At 35.3% G+C, this 13043-nt stretch overlaps 1 pseudogene; it reads left to right on the forward strand.

Annotated features, from left to right (window-relative positions):
- Nucleotides 1-3369: 3369 nt before the first annotated feature.
- Nucleotides 3370-4910, forward strand: LOC102120946 (fatty acyl-CoA reductase 1 pseudogene; annotated as a pseudogene).
- Nucleotides 4911-13043: the final 8133 nt, after the last annotated feature.

Raw genomic sequence — 13043 nt, forward strand, 5'->3', positions numbered from 1 at the left:
GTGGCTACCTGGGTACAGTGAGATAGCTCGCCCTTTATATCATTTTATAAAAGAAACTCAAGCACCTAAATCTCACTCCCTGGCCTGGGAACCTGTGGTTCAAAAAGGCCTTTAACCAGCTAAAACAAGCCTTACTTAAAGTGTCAGCCCTCAGTCTTTCCATAATCTTCATGTCTTGGAGAGGAAACAGCCTTGGAAATTTGACTCAGGCCCATGGTCCAGCTCAACAGTCAGTTACCTCAGCAAGGATCTTGACTTGGTGGCTAAAGGGTGGCCAGTTTGCCTCCAAGCAGTTGTAGCAGTAGCCTTGCTGGTACCAGAAGCCACTAAGTTGACCATAGGGAATGATTTAACTGTATATATCCCATATAATGTGGCAGAACTGCTATCCTCTAAAGGGAGTCTCTGGTTAAAAGACAATCACCTCTCTAAATATTAGGCTTTGCTTCTAGAAGGAAGTTAAAAACCTGCCCTGCCTGAACTTGCCTCTAGAGGAAACTGGAGAGTTAGAACATGACTGTGAACAGGCAGTAGTGCAAACCTATGCAACCAGTGAGACCCTCAAAGAAACTTCCCTAGGAAACCCAGACTGGACTCTCTTTACAGATGAGAGCACTTATAACTCCACTTATAAAAACATATTCCCCAAGGTTAACACTCATACCATTAGACTGGGTAAGGTTAACAAAATGATGGCAAATACCTCCCTCTGCATTAGGAGCAGAGAAAAAGGACTACTCTTGGGGGACATCAAATATTGCAACACTACACTTGTAATTGCTGAGAGAGCACAGGTTTGGAGATTAAGAAGGAACATGGGTGACACCAAACATTGGGAAAGGCTATGGAAAATTTTTTAAGAATCTAACTAGACCTGGTTGGAATTCCAAGTGGGAATTGTTACCCCTGACCAGGGATGTCACCTCTTGCCAGCATTATTATCAGGTAATAAATAACTCATGGACCTCCCAAACATGCCCACATATGTAATCCTGGACCCTTGTATGATATTTGATAATGGTAGTGATCTACAAATCTGCAAGTGAACAGGGAACTTGAGGACCAATAGCCCGTATAAAGAGGGTTATCTAAGATACTGGCCAGGACATATTGTGTCTCTGATCTTTCAAAACTCCATCTGCCAAAAAAGATTATTTCCACCTAGCATGTAAAACTTCAAATGGTGCTGTGATTATAGTGAGTATGGATATCCGTATCCCAAAAATACCCTCATTTGATGTAAAGGAGACGACCTTACAGGGCCTGGACTAAATCTAGCTAGAACCCTCACAAACCACAACTTAGAAGCATCCCTTCAAGAAATGAGGCTTTACTTTCTCTGTGGCGCCTGGCTATACTTAATCCTCCCCAGGCACTGGAGGGGAACGTGCACCATAGTGGCAGTGGTCTGTGACCGATTATTTTTAAACTCCATTGACATAGCAGTATCATCTGGTGAAATCCCCAATCTGGCCTTTTTTCTGGAAAGTGCATTTTCCAGTGCACATCAAACAAGGAGATCACTTATCTCTATGCCATCATATGGAGATTTAACAGACAGAGGGTACTAAAGAGGACAGGCCCATGACAATCCTATATTAGAAAAACCATTTATGGGGAATTCTATAGGCAGAGGCCTATTCTAATTTGCCAGTATTCCTCTTCTTGAATTTGATCAGTACTTAATCTCTCTATTATGATGTAACGAGGGTGGAAGGCAACAGTAGGAGCCATAGAAACCCAACAACAATCCATAAATTGTCTAACCTCTGTGGAAATGCAAAATAAGTGAGCTCTTGATGTCCTTACAGTCAAGGTAGGGGGTGGCTGTGCACCCTTAAATGAGACATGCTGCTTCTGGATCAACACTTCCAGTCAGGTAGAAGTAAACTTACAGCTACTTAAGGACAAAATTAGAATTATTAGCAGATTGAGAGAAAAGGCTGTCTCTGGATCCAGTTGGCTACAATCTCTTCTTAACTATTCCAGTCTTATATTTGGACCTGCTTAGCTCCTTTGTTAAGACCTCTTTTCCTTGTTTGTCTTGTATTAATGTTTGGGCCTTTCATGCCAATGCTATAACCCAGATTATTTCTTCTCACCTAGAGGCTATCAAGCTCTAAATGGTGATGCAAATGTAACCATGTATGAATTCACTTTTCTTCTGAGGATGCTTAGACTGGGCCTGGTAGGAACCCTAGCTGCTATTCCCCACACAGTCCCCCACTCTAGCAGGAAACAGCCAGAAGGATCATTGCCTCACTTCCATAACAGCAGTTAGGATCTCCATTCCTGAAGGGACAATGCGAGAGGAGGAAGAAACTGGTCACGTAGGCAGTTAGAGTGGGTCCTTGGTAAAACTCCTTTAAACAAAGAACATCCTAAAAATCAAACTGCAGGCCCAAATAAGAAAGAGCTTGCATCCTTGAATGGAAACACCTACTTTGTAAACCCACATGAACTAATTCCACTTCTTTTGTGGACACATTTCTCTCTCCTTGGCATGTCTTAATCTCTTTTCACCTATTTTACATATTCCTACACTTGTAGAATTGGCCATGGGGCAAGTCTTCATTTACATAGAGTTAATCATCAATTCAGCCCCTGATTGTTCCCCAGCCAAGGTCCCAGGCCAAGCTTTCACCTCTGCCTCCAATTGGTTCTTTACACAATCATACCTCTTTCTGAGTGGTGCTTTCTCCAAGATGGTCTGCAGACCAGTCAGCACACTCTTTCCCTTCCAAGTCCATAAAAACCCCAGACTCAGCTTCATAGCTGGCAACCCTTTTTTGGGGCCACTCTCTTTGCTGAGAGCTTTTCTGTCACTTAGTAAATCTGACTTTGCCTTACTCACTCTCTGTTGTCCATGCACCTTATTTTTCTTGGTTGTGGGAAAAGAATCCAAAGCTCACCTCCAAGGGAAAATGACATGGGGAAGTAAAAGAGCTGTAAGACTCTCACCCACTCTTTAACAATAGGATTGAAACAACTGCAACAGTAATAGGAGAATTTATGTCAATAAATTAAAATCAAATGTGAAAATAAGAAGATATTTCTCCCTAGCATTTCACTGAAGCTCATTAAGATATTAATCAGAGCCCCACCACTGCCCCCCATAAGGGGGATGCACGGTGAGGTCTGGTTTGCAGTCATGGAGCCTAGGGGCACCACCTGGGTTGGGAGGCAGCATAGAGGTGGCGAAGGTTAACAGAATACTTAAGTGCTGCGGTGACTCAGAGTAGAGAAGTAATCTGAGTGGCATGGAGTGAATCAGGGAAGGTTTCCTGAAAGAGTACCCATGCTGGATGCTCTTCTCAATCAGATCTGGATACTAAGCCTGTGAGCCAAAATTTATATAGAAAGATCAAAATGGTTTCAATGCCAGAATACTGTGAAGGCAAGAATGTCCGCCTCATAGGAGCTACTAGTTTTCTAGGGAAAGTGCTTCTGGAAAAGTTGCTGATATCTTATCCTAAGGTGAATTCAGTATATGTTTTGGTGAGGCAGAAATCTGGACAGACACCACAAGAGCGAGTGGAAGAAGTCCTCAGTGGCAATCTGTTTGACAGACTGAGAAATGAAAATCGAGATTTTAGAGTTAAAATTACAGCAATCAACAGTGAACTCACCCAACCTAAACTGGCTCTCAGTGAAGAAGATAAAGAGGTGATCACAGATTCTACCAATATTATATTCCACTTTGCAGCTACAGTAAGGTTTAATAAAAATTTAAGAGATGCTGTTCAGTTCAATGTGATTGCAATGGGAGAGTTTCATTTGCACAACAAATAAAGAATCTGGAAGTGTTCATGCATGTATCAACAGCATATGCCTACTGTAATCAAAAGCATATTGATGAAGTAGTCTATCCACCACCTGTGGATCTCAAGAAGCTGATTGACTCTTTAGAGTGGATGGATTGTGGCCTAGTAAATGATATCATGACAAAGTTGATAGGAGACAGACCTAACACATACATATACACAAAAGCATTGGCAGAATATGTTGTACAACAAGAAGGAACAAAGCTAAACGTGGAGATTGTAAGGCCATCTATTGTTGGTGCCAGTTGGAAAGAACATTTTCCAGGATGGATTGATAACTTTAATGGACCAAGTGGTCTCTTTATTGTGGCAGGGAAAGGAATTCTTTGAACAATGCATGTCTCCAATAATGCCCTTGCAGATCTTGTTCCTTAGATGCAGTTGTGAACAAGAATCTTGTGGCAGCCTGGTATTCCGGAGTTAATAGATCAAGAAACCTCATGGCATATAATTGTACAACAGATAGCACTAATCCTTTCCACTGGGTGAAGCTGAATACCATGTAATTTCCACTTTCAAGAGGAATCCTCTGGAGCAGACCTCCAAACGGCCCAATGTACATCTAACTTCCAGTCACCTTTTATATCATTACTGGATTGCTGTAAGTCATAAGGCCCCAGCATTCCTCTATGATATCTACCTCACGATGACTGGAAGAAGCCCAAGGATGATGAAAACAATAACTCATCTTCACAAAGCTATGATGTTACTTGAGTATTTCACAAGTAATTCTTGGATTTGGAATACTGAAAATGTCAACATGTTAATGAATCAACTAAACCCTGAAGATAAAAGACTTTCAATATTGATGTACAGCAGTTACACTGGGCAGAATATATAGAGAACTACTGCATGGGAACTAAGAAGTACATATTGAATAAATAAACGTCTGGCCTCCCTGCAGCCAGAAAACATCTGAACAAGTTGCAGGATATACCTTATGATTTTAATACTATCCTTGTGATCCTCACCTGGCACATTTTTATTGCAAGATCACAAAAGGCAAGAAACATGTGATACTTTGTGATTGGTCTGTGTTACAAGTTTCTGTCATAGTTTCAAGCATCCAGCACTATGAGATACTGAAGACCAAGAATTCAGCATTAGAACATCTACGCATATGGTGGTCTAAATGCACAAAAGGTAAAATGTACTTAAGTCCTTTCACCTTTTGTCAAGACATTAAACCATCTTAGATTGGAGTGTAAAGTAAATTATGGTACATTTTAGGTAACATTTTAATGTTTATGCTCATAAAACCTAGTGAACACACTGTGTTATGCCAGCTCTAATCTACAATAGCTAACCAAAACATGACTTAATATTTTGAGCCCTGGAAGAAAGGGGTGGGATGAAGGCAAGAGTAGGGAAACAGGAACACTGACCAGTATAACTGCAATTCTGGAGCATAATTAAAACATGCCTTAACATATAGTGAATTTCTAATTCTAATGTTCAGTGCAATGGAAGACATTTATTTGGACAGTAATACTAGTTAAGTTGGTAGATATTTGATTCTTCAGTGTTTGATTTTTTTCATTAGTTGAAGTGGGTTTTAATTTTGTAATTTTGTTAAAATTATAACCCACCTATTTTCATGTCATCCTGTAAGTTAAATGATATCAAACATGAAAGACATGTTCTCATTTTTCTTTTCTGATTAAATGTCTGATGCATATAATTTTTCTATAAGCAATCAGCTGCTTTTAAAATCAGAATGCTATATTATTCTAATGAGCATACTGGATCTAAATAGGTTTGAGAATCCATGTAACAACATATGCTATGTGTTTTTTGATGGAAAGTGAAAACAAATTCAGTATAACTGTTACTATCAAAAAGAACAGAAATACAGTTTTCTTGCCCACATTACGATCAAACAAAAATCCTGTGAGATTGTGTTTATGTTTTGAAGCAGGAGGATTTCTTGAGACCTTGTTGGAAGTGAGAGTATTCACCATACTTGCGTTCTCCTCCCCGTATAAATTTTATTCATAGGACTTTAAAAAGGCATGTGCTATCTTTCTGATGAAAACTGAAAGTCCATTGTGGAAGAATGTATTTGCAGGTAGTAATAACATTAAGAAAATGTTTTCATGTGTAAACGCGTACTAATTTTGACCTTGAAAGATGAATTCCTTCAAGAAAAATAAAATCATGCTTAAGATAATGTGTAAGAAATTAAATAAAAGACTTTATTTACATACCACATAAAGTAGCAAACTGTTGAATGAGTTTGAAGATATCTATTTTTTATGCATGTGGTTTTAGCTTTAGAAAGAAACGCATGCTAGAAACAAGTGATAGCAAGAAAATTGATGTATATTTTAAGGATACATTAAAATTCCCTTTTAATCATAATAGTAAACTCTACTTACTGTTTTAAGATACATTTGGTTTAGCAGCTTATTCATCATAACCCTTCTAATTAAGTTGATCAAGTTGTACTGTATTAAATAATCAAAAATGTATTTGGAGTATGTTTAAAGAGAGCAGTTCACAATACAAAAAGTTACATGGAACTTTATATCTTAAATTTCTTTGTCAATTTAAATGCAATGTATAAGAAGTCTATTTTGCTACTGTGAAAAAAAATTAAATGTAAAGGAAATCACCTACTTTCATGCAGGTGTATAATCTTGTAAAGGAAAAATGCTTCCATGTTGAAGCCAGACTTTCTGTAGTAAAACTCTTAAATATTATTTTAAAAGAAATATGTGTGTGTGTGTATATATATCTCTATATTCTTTGGAATGATACTAAAGTCTCTGGCCTTGGACCTACCTTATATGAAGGTATAAGATACCATGACAATGTCTGAAAATTGAATAAATAATGATGCCTTCGGTTTAAAGTGGCCAACATAATATATATTGAGTACTCCATCTCTCCAAATGTATTTCCATAATGTGTTGAAAATATGCTAATATTTGTATGATTTTTATATTTCTGCGAAATAGACTTAGAATCAGGTGAATTGTCTTTGTGTCTTGCAAAAGAGTTGGGGACAACTTGGGCAGGCCTATGAAGTGCATAGGGAGTGTATGTCTTCTGAAACTTTTTTTTTTTTTTTTTTTTTTTGAGACGGAGTCTCGTTCTTTCACTCAGACTAGAGTGCAGTGGCACAGTCTCGGCTCACTGCAAGCTCCGCCTCCCGGGATCACGCCATTCTCCTGCCTCAGCCTCCGTAGTCGCTGGGACTACAGGCGCCCGCCACCGCTCCCGGCTAATTTTTTGTATTTTTAGTAGAGACGGGGGATGGTCTCGATCTCCTGACCTCGTGATCCGCCCGCCACGGCCTCCCAAAGTGCTGGGATTACAGGCGTGAACCACTGCGCCCAGCCTGAAATGTTTTATTGTTCTTGTAATCTAACTTAAATGTTAACTGGGAGGGTGCTGAGGCCACTGCATTAATTCTGTGTGTTTAGAATTCTGTTGTCAAAAGTAAACTAATGAAGAAATTAGTTTGTCTTTCTGGAATTTAAAGTTCTAAAATTAGTATAAAGAGTATATAGATCGTTAATCCCCACCAACTAGACTTTGAACTTAAGTCAAACTTAAACATTTGAGAAATCATTTGTGTCATTTACTAGACATGATTTTTAGTTCTGTTTGATTATGCTTTCTACACAAACTCATTATTTAACAAGATAGCCTACTAAATTAAATGTTTCTTATTTCATTTAACTCATTTGATTAAATTGCATTCTAAAACATTTGGAGTTTTTCCCCCTATTCACCCTTAATCCTGGCATATGCATTTGTAAATTGTGATGATATTGGGACTATATTTAAATTTGATTTGGCAACATTAACATGTCCTAAAACTCAGTGCAAAGAAGCATGGCAGTACGTTCTTTGACTTAAGGAGTGCATAAAATAATCATTTTTGAACCTGCATAATAAAGCTTGAAAGCAGGGAAAAGAATTTCCTTTTCCCCCTTTTTTGTGCTGTCTGTAGGAATTCATTTGGAATTTCTTTTATGCTTTTTGTTTGTTTGTTTTAAATGTAAATTGATAATCTTTTATAAGAAGTAAATAGAAGTAGTATTGGGTGTCTTTGATTGCAAAGCAAAAAGTAATAAATGAATCCCTATATTTCCATTACAGTATTTATTGTACTTTTATGTTCTGAAAATTATCCATGAAACAATATGGATAAGATTACAGGAAGCAGTCCTTACTTAAACTTCTTGTCTGTTTGGGGTGTACTCGTTAAGTCTTATATCCTAATTTTGTTTAATTCTGAGTTGCTTACAGGGCATTTTAGGGGAAGCATACAGGCAGGATGAACACTTTGTGTTAAAGTGTTATTTTTATGTATTACCTGGAATGAGGAAGGTTTTCTTCTGTTTTCTAAAAACAGTAACCAAGAAACCTCCAGGGTGTCATTAGGTTCCAGCTGTTCTCCTCCACATTGAATGATATCCTGTTAATTTATAGGTACATTTGTAGTCATTCATATGTCTGTTAAGTATAAGAGATAATTCATTAGTAACAGAAATTAACTGAACCCTTTTGGAGCGGGGGAGAGTATCAGGCAGGGGTCGGGTAAGTGTAAATGGCCTTCTGAGCATGCTCTTCCAGGCTGACTGCCAGCCCTGACTTGAAACCATTAGCACTGACTTGCTCTGTTTAAACTTTCCAACCTTTTGCATGAGAAACAAGAAAAAGGAATATATGCCACGTAACTGGATTACAGAAATGAGTTAATTAATTGTCTGATAAAAGAGATATGAAATATTTTCTTATGGAATTAATATTTTTGGTCTTGAAGCATTTTCTTGCGGTAGAATGTTTTTGTCTTTTTTCCCGGTGGTACCCTCTTAGCATATATCTTTGTTACCCTTAAGATCCTAAACAAATCATCTTTGTCAGTTAAGCATGGTTGTGCAAAAATTGTTAAATAATTCCTTTGATTTGTCTTTATTAAATAAAAAATATGGGAAAATATATTAATCAGGGAAGCAATTATTACAATAATTAATATAATTGCTGTTATTTAAATATAGTATTTTAGAGGCCATTTTCTTTACAAAACTATCCAAACAGCATAACATGAAAAAACGGAGCATTAACATAACGTTTTTCAATAAATTTATTACACCTTTGCCCAAGAAGTTTAAAAAATAATAATAATAACTGGTAAATAGTGTAAAGTAATGATATAGAAGTTAAGAAGAAATTATTTAGGCAGATAGTGAGGGTAAGGAAATTACTCTTGGTAAGGTTTTCCTTTTAATGAAAAGCGGCCCCCAAATCATTTTATTTTCCAAGAGCAGCCAGTAAAATCGAGCTGCAGACATAGACAAGCAAGCTGAAGGTTTGCTTGGGCGAATGCCGGCAGTGGCGCCAATAGGAAAAGGCTACCTGGGAAGATGCATATTCAAAATGGTGGCTCCATCTTCCCTTTTCTTTGTCAGCCACGTGTACAGGAAGATGCCGACAACATGGTGCCAACCAACTGGAAAGTCATTTTGCATAATAAGATTATTCAAGATTAGTATGTCAGGTCTGGTCCAACCAATCTGTGGGCCTTATGTAAATCAGAATCCGCCTCCTCAAGCCTACCTATAAAATCTGGTGCACTCCGCAGTGGGCTAGATTTCCCTTTGGTGTGCCCCTCTGTCTTCTGAGGGAGAGCTGTCCTCCTTTCTCTTTCTTTTGCCTATTAAACCTCCGCCCTAAACTCACTCCTTGTGTGTGTCCATTTCCTTTATCTTTTTAGCGCGAGATGAATAACTCCAAGTATTTACCCTCCATAAAGGGCATCCTCACTTGCAAAAATATTTCCTAATTGTATCAAGATAAGGATGTAATCATCACTTCAGTGCATGCCTCGGACTACAAAATATATTTTTAAGTGCTACATTTATTTATAGTGCAGTCTTTCTCTAACATATTAAACGTATTCAATAACCTATATTTAATTTTAAGGGAATGTGTATTACTTTAATGTGCAATTCCTATAAAAGGATAAATTAGATACAGAAGGAGCACCAATTTACACCTGTCCTTAAATCTATAACTCTTTGAAATAAAGTGTCAAATCGATTTTAGGTAGCACGAATGTATAAACTTCAAAATTGGGTTTCACATGCTGGTTTGGTAAATGTAAAATGTATGGTAAACGCGTTTTAGATTATGAAAGACTAGAACATCATGCCATCTACACACAAGTAAATACTTGTAAGCATTTCTAAAGTGATGATAGCCTACTACACAAAACAAACATTAGTAGAAAGATAATTTTGTGCAACAATAGGCTTCATTGCAGATCTTGAGTTTGCATTTTCAGTTAAAAATATGTTTTGTTAAAGTCCTAATTATAATTTATCTGGAAGTTGTAATGAATTATGATTTAGTCGTCCAAATGTCTTTCAGTGTATGTATGCAGGGTAGTGGAAAGTATATAAATCCAGAAGTAGTATAATTAAAAAGATAATGCCTACAATCATAATATATGAATATTTACAGGAATTTTCTTCACTGAAACTGATACATGAAAAACATATGTAAACTTATTTTTATTGGCTTTCTTACATTACAAAAAACTACCCAATAAGTGTTAGTTATTACTTTTAGGGCAACATTTATTTTTAATTGCACATATTTTCATCACAATCAACAGAAAAGTGAACTGATAAAGATGAAGAATACACACAGAAAAAAATAAATACATAATTCCTTAGAGTAATTTTATTTTCTCTTATTGGAGTTCACTCAGTGACAAAAATATTTTATTCCTTTTAACTAATAGGCATCATAACAGTTATTGCAACCTATTTTCCTTTTTGTGTTGCCAGTAAATATATTTTTATTCATTTTGTTTGGGAAGCACCAAGAAAATATGTAATAATTTATCATAAAATATTTTAAATAAAGAAGTTATTTCTATAAAGAACACATGCAGAAAGTAAGCTGATAATTTTTGGTTGAATACCAAGATGAGTAAAAATGTACAATATTGTGTATATTCTGTCATTAATTTCCAATTGCTCTGTAAGTATGAAAATAATGTCTAAGTTGCCGTAATTGCTCAAGAATTATAGAACTTTCAATTACATATTTGTCATATGAAAATAAATGTACATGTGAGGAAAGATCTGAAGAATGTACCAAAATGTATGAGATGCAGAGAAATATACTGTTGTTTCCATAGTAACAGCATGTTCAGCCAGTTGGAGCACCATAGTAACTACAAGAGGAAAAAATATGGAGGACATAAAAAATATAAATTTACAAAATTAAAATATTCATTTTGGTAAAGTTGGCACCTGACTATAAAAATCCACTTTTTTCTAATTCTGCTCAGGATCAGGACTCTCCTAGGCTTTACAGAGTTTGGTTTTCTATTGTTCCACATTTTATGAAGACCATTGTCATTTTTGAAATATGCTAGGATGGTCTCTATAAAGGTGTGGTAATGATTAAATAAAATGAGACAATTTATGATAAAGTGTTCTGTAAATTGTAAAGAGCTACACAAATTCATCATTTTAATTTTTTCAAATTTTGACAATAAAACTTTGACCCTTCTTTTGTTAGTTCCTAATTTATAATGTCTTTGCATAAAAATAAGTTATTTAGTTTATTGAATTTTGAACCAGAAGCTGATGTCTTTAAATTTTTTTCTAAATATTTAATTTTAGATTTCCTTTTAACAGTAGAAAAACTAAAAATTAATACGTAGTTTACATGAAGAATGTAATGGAGGCAGGAAAAAAGTGAGGCTATGTGAGATCAGTCTTCTTAGGATAACAAACTGAATCTCATGGTCCAATGCCATATAGATAATTTCTTAGTTTTTTTCCTGGCAGAGCTGATGTAATGAAGCAGGCTTGAGATTAGCTATTTCTTCACATGATGATTAAATTTAAAGAGAGTAACATTTTAAACATTGCTTTATGTTTTTAGTTTAGAATTAAAAAAAAAAAAAACAGTTGAATCTTCAGTATTTAATTATAACTTTTCTACCACAATTTGAAAAGCACTGAAAATTTTATGTGAGTCTTAGCTACACAGTTGAATGCTACTTTGATCTATAGTCATTTTTCTCTGCATGTTGATGTCAAGACATCTAGGTCAACTTTCTCAACACAACAGAAAAAAATATAATAAAATTATTTATTTATTTTTTATACGTAATTACTTATAACATGGTAGTATAGTATAGTAGTTAAGCATCTAGCGTCTAACATGCCCTGCCTGGCTTCCAATCATAGCTCAGATATTTATCATTTGTAAGATGGGGTGAATTACTTGTGCCCTCTGCCTCATTTTACCATCTGCAATTTTGAAATTATCATTTGTAATTGGAGTAATTATTCCTGGTAATTTGAAGATAGAATGAGTAAAAGTGTGCAAAATAATTAGAACAATGTCTAGCATAATAAAATACCCAATAAGTGTTAATTATTATTTTTAGCACAGCACTTATTTTTAACTGAAAACATTTTCATTATAATTAATAGAAAAATTCACTGCTGAAGATGAATAATACACACAGAAAAACAAATATGTTATTCTTTAGAATAATTTTATTTTTTCTTATTACAAGAAAGAAACGATTACTTCTCAGACTTGTCTATAACGTGTCACACGCGTAATATCTATTCCAGCCAATTGTACACTTTTAATGTTAAAGAAATTTTTGAGCGCAGATCTTCATTTGATTCTCATAGTATCTTTTCATAGTTCCTTATTTTTACCTTATTTTCCTGTATTTTAACGTCTATTATTTCCTCATGAGTAAAGTATATTGCAATTCTCAGAATATTATCCAAGGTAAAGTTATCCAAGGTAAAGACTATATGTTTCCTTTTTGATACTTTGAGAGATAACTAATTTTTAAGTAGAAAGTTTGACATTTCCCAGATGCATTATCATGAAACTTTTCTACACTTGAGTTTATTGGCCTTGTGCAAATTATTAATTCATGTAATAAACAGCAGACACTGGTAACAGTTGAATAATAAAGTAAAAACAGAATGATGATAAATAGTAAATTATTTTATGCCTCATAAACCTGGGTTCTAATTTTGGCTTCTGTCAATGATTAGTCATATTAATAGGGCCAATCATCTGAAAATCTTTATCAATATAACTGTGATTAAATAAACAGAAACTTTAGAATACATGTTAAATAATGGTTTTAAAGTTGGTAATATATAAATGAAAAAACACATTAATAAATAAGTAGAATTAAAAGCAAAATTA

Source organism: Macaca fascicularis, chromosome 17, assembly GCF_037993035.2.
Source record: "Macaca fascicularis isolate 582-1 chromosome 17, T2T-MFA8v1.1".
NCBI lineage: Eukaryota > Metazoa > Chordata > Mammalia > Primates > Cercopithecidae > Macaca > Macaca fascicularis.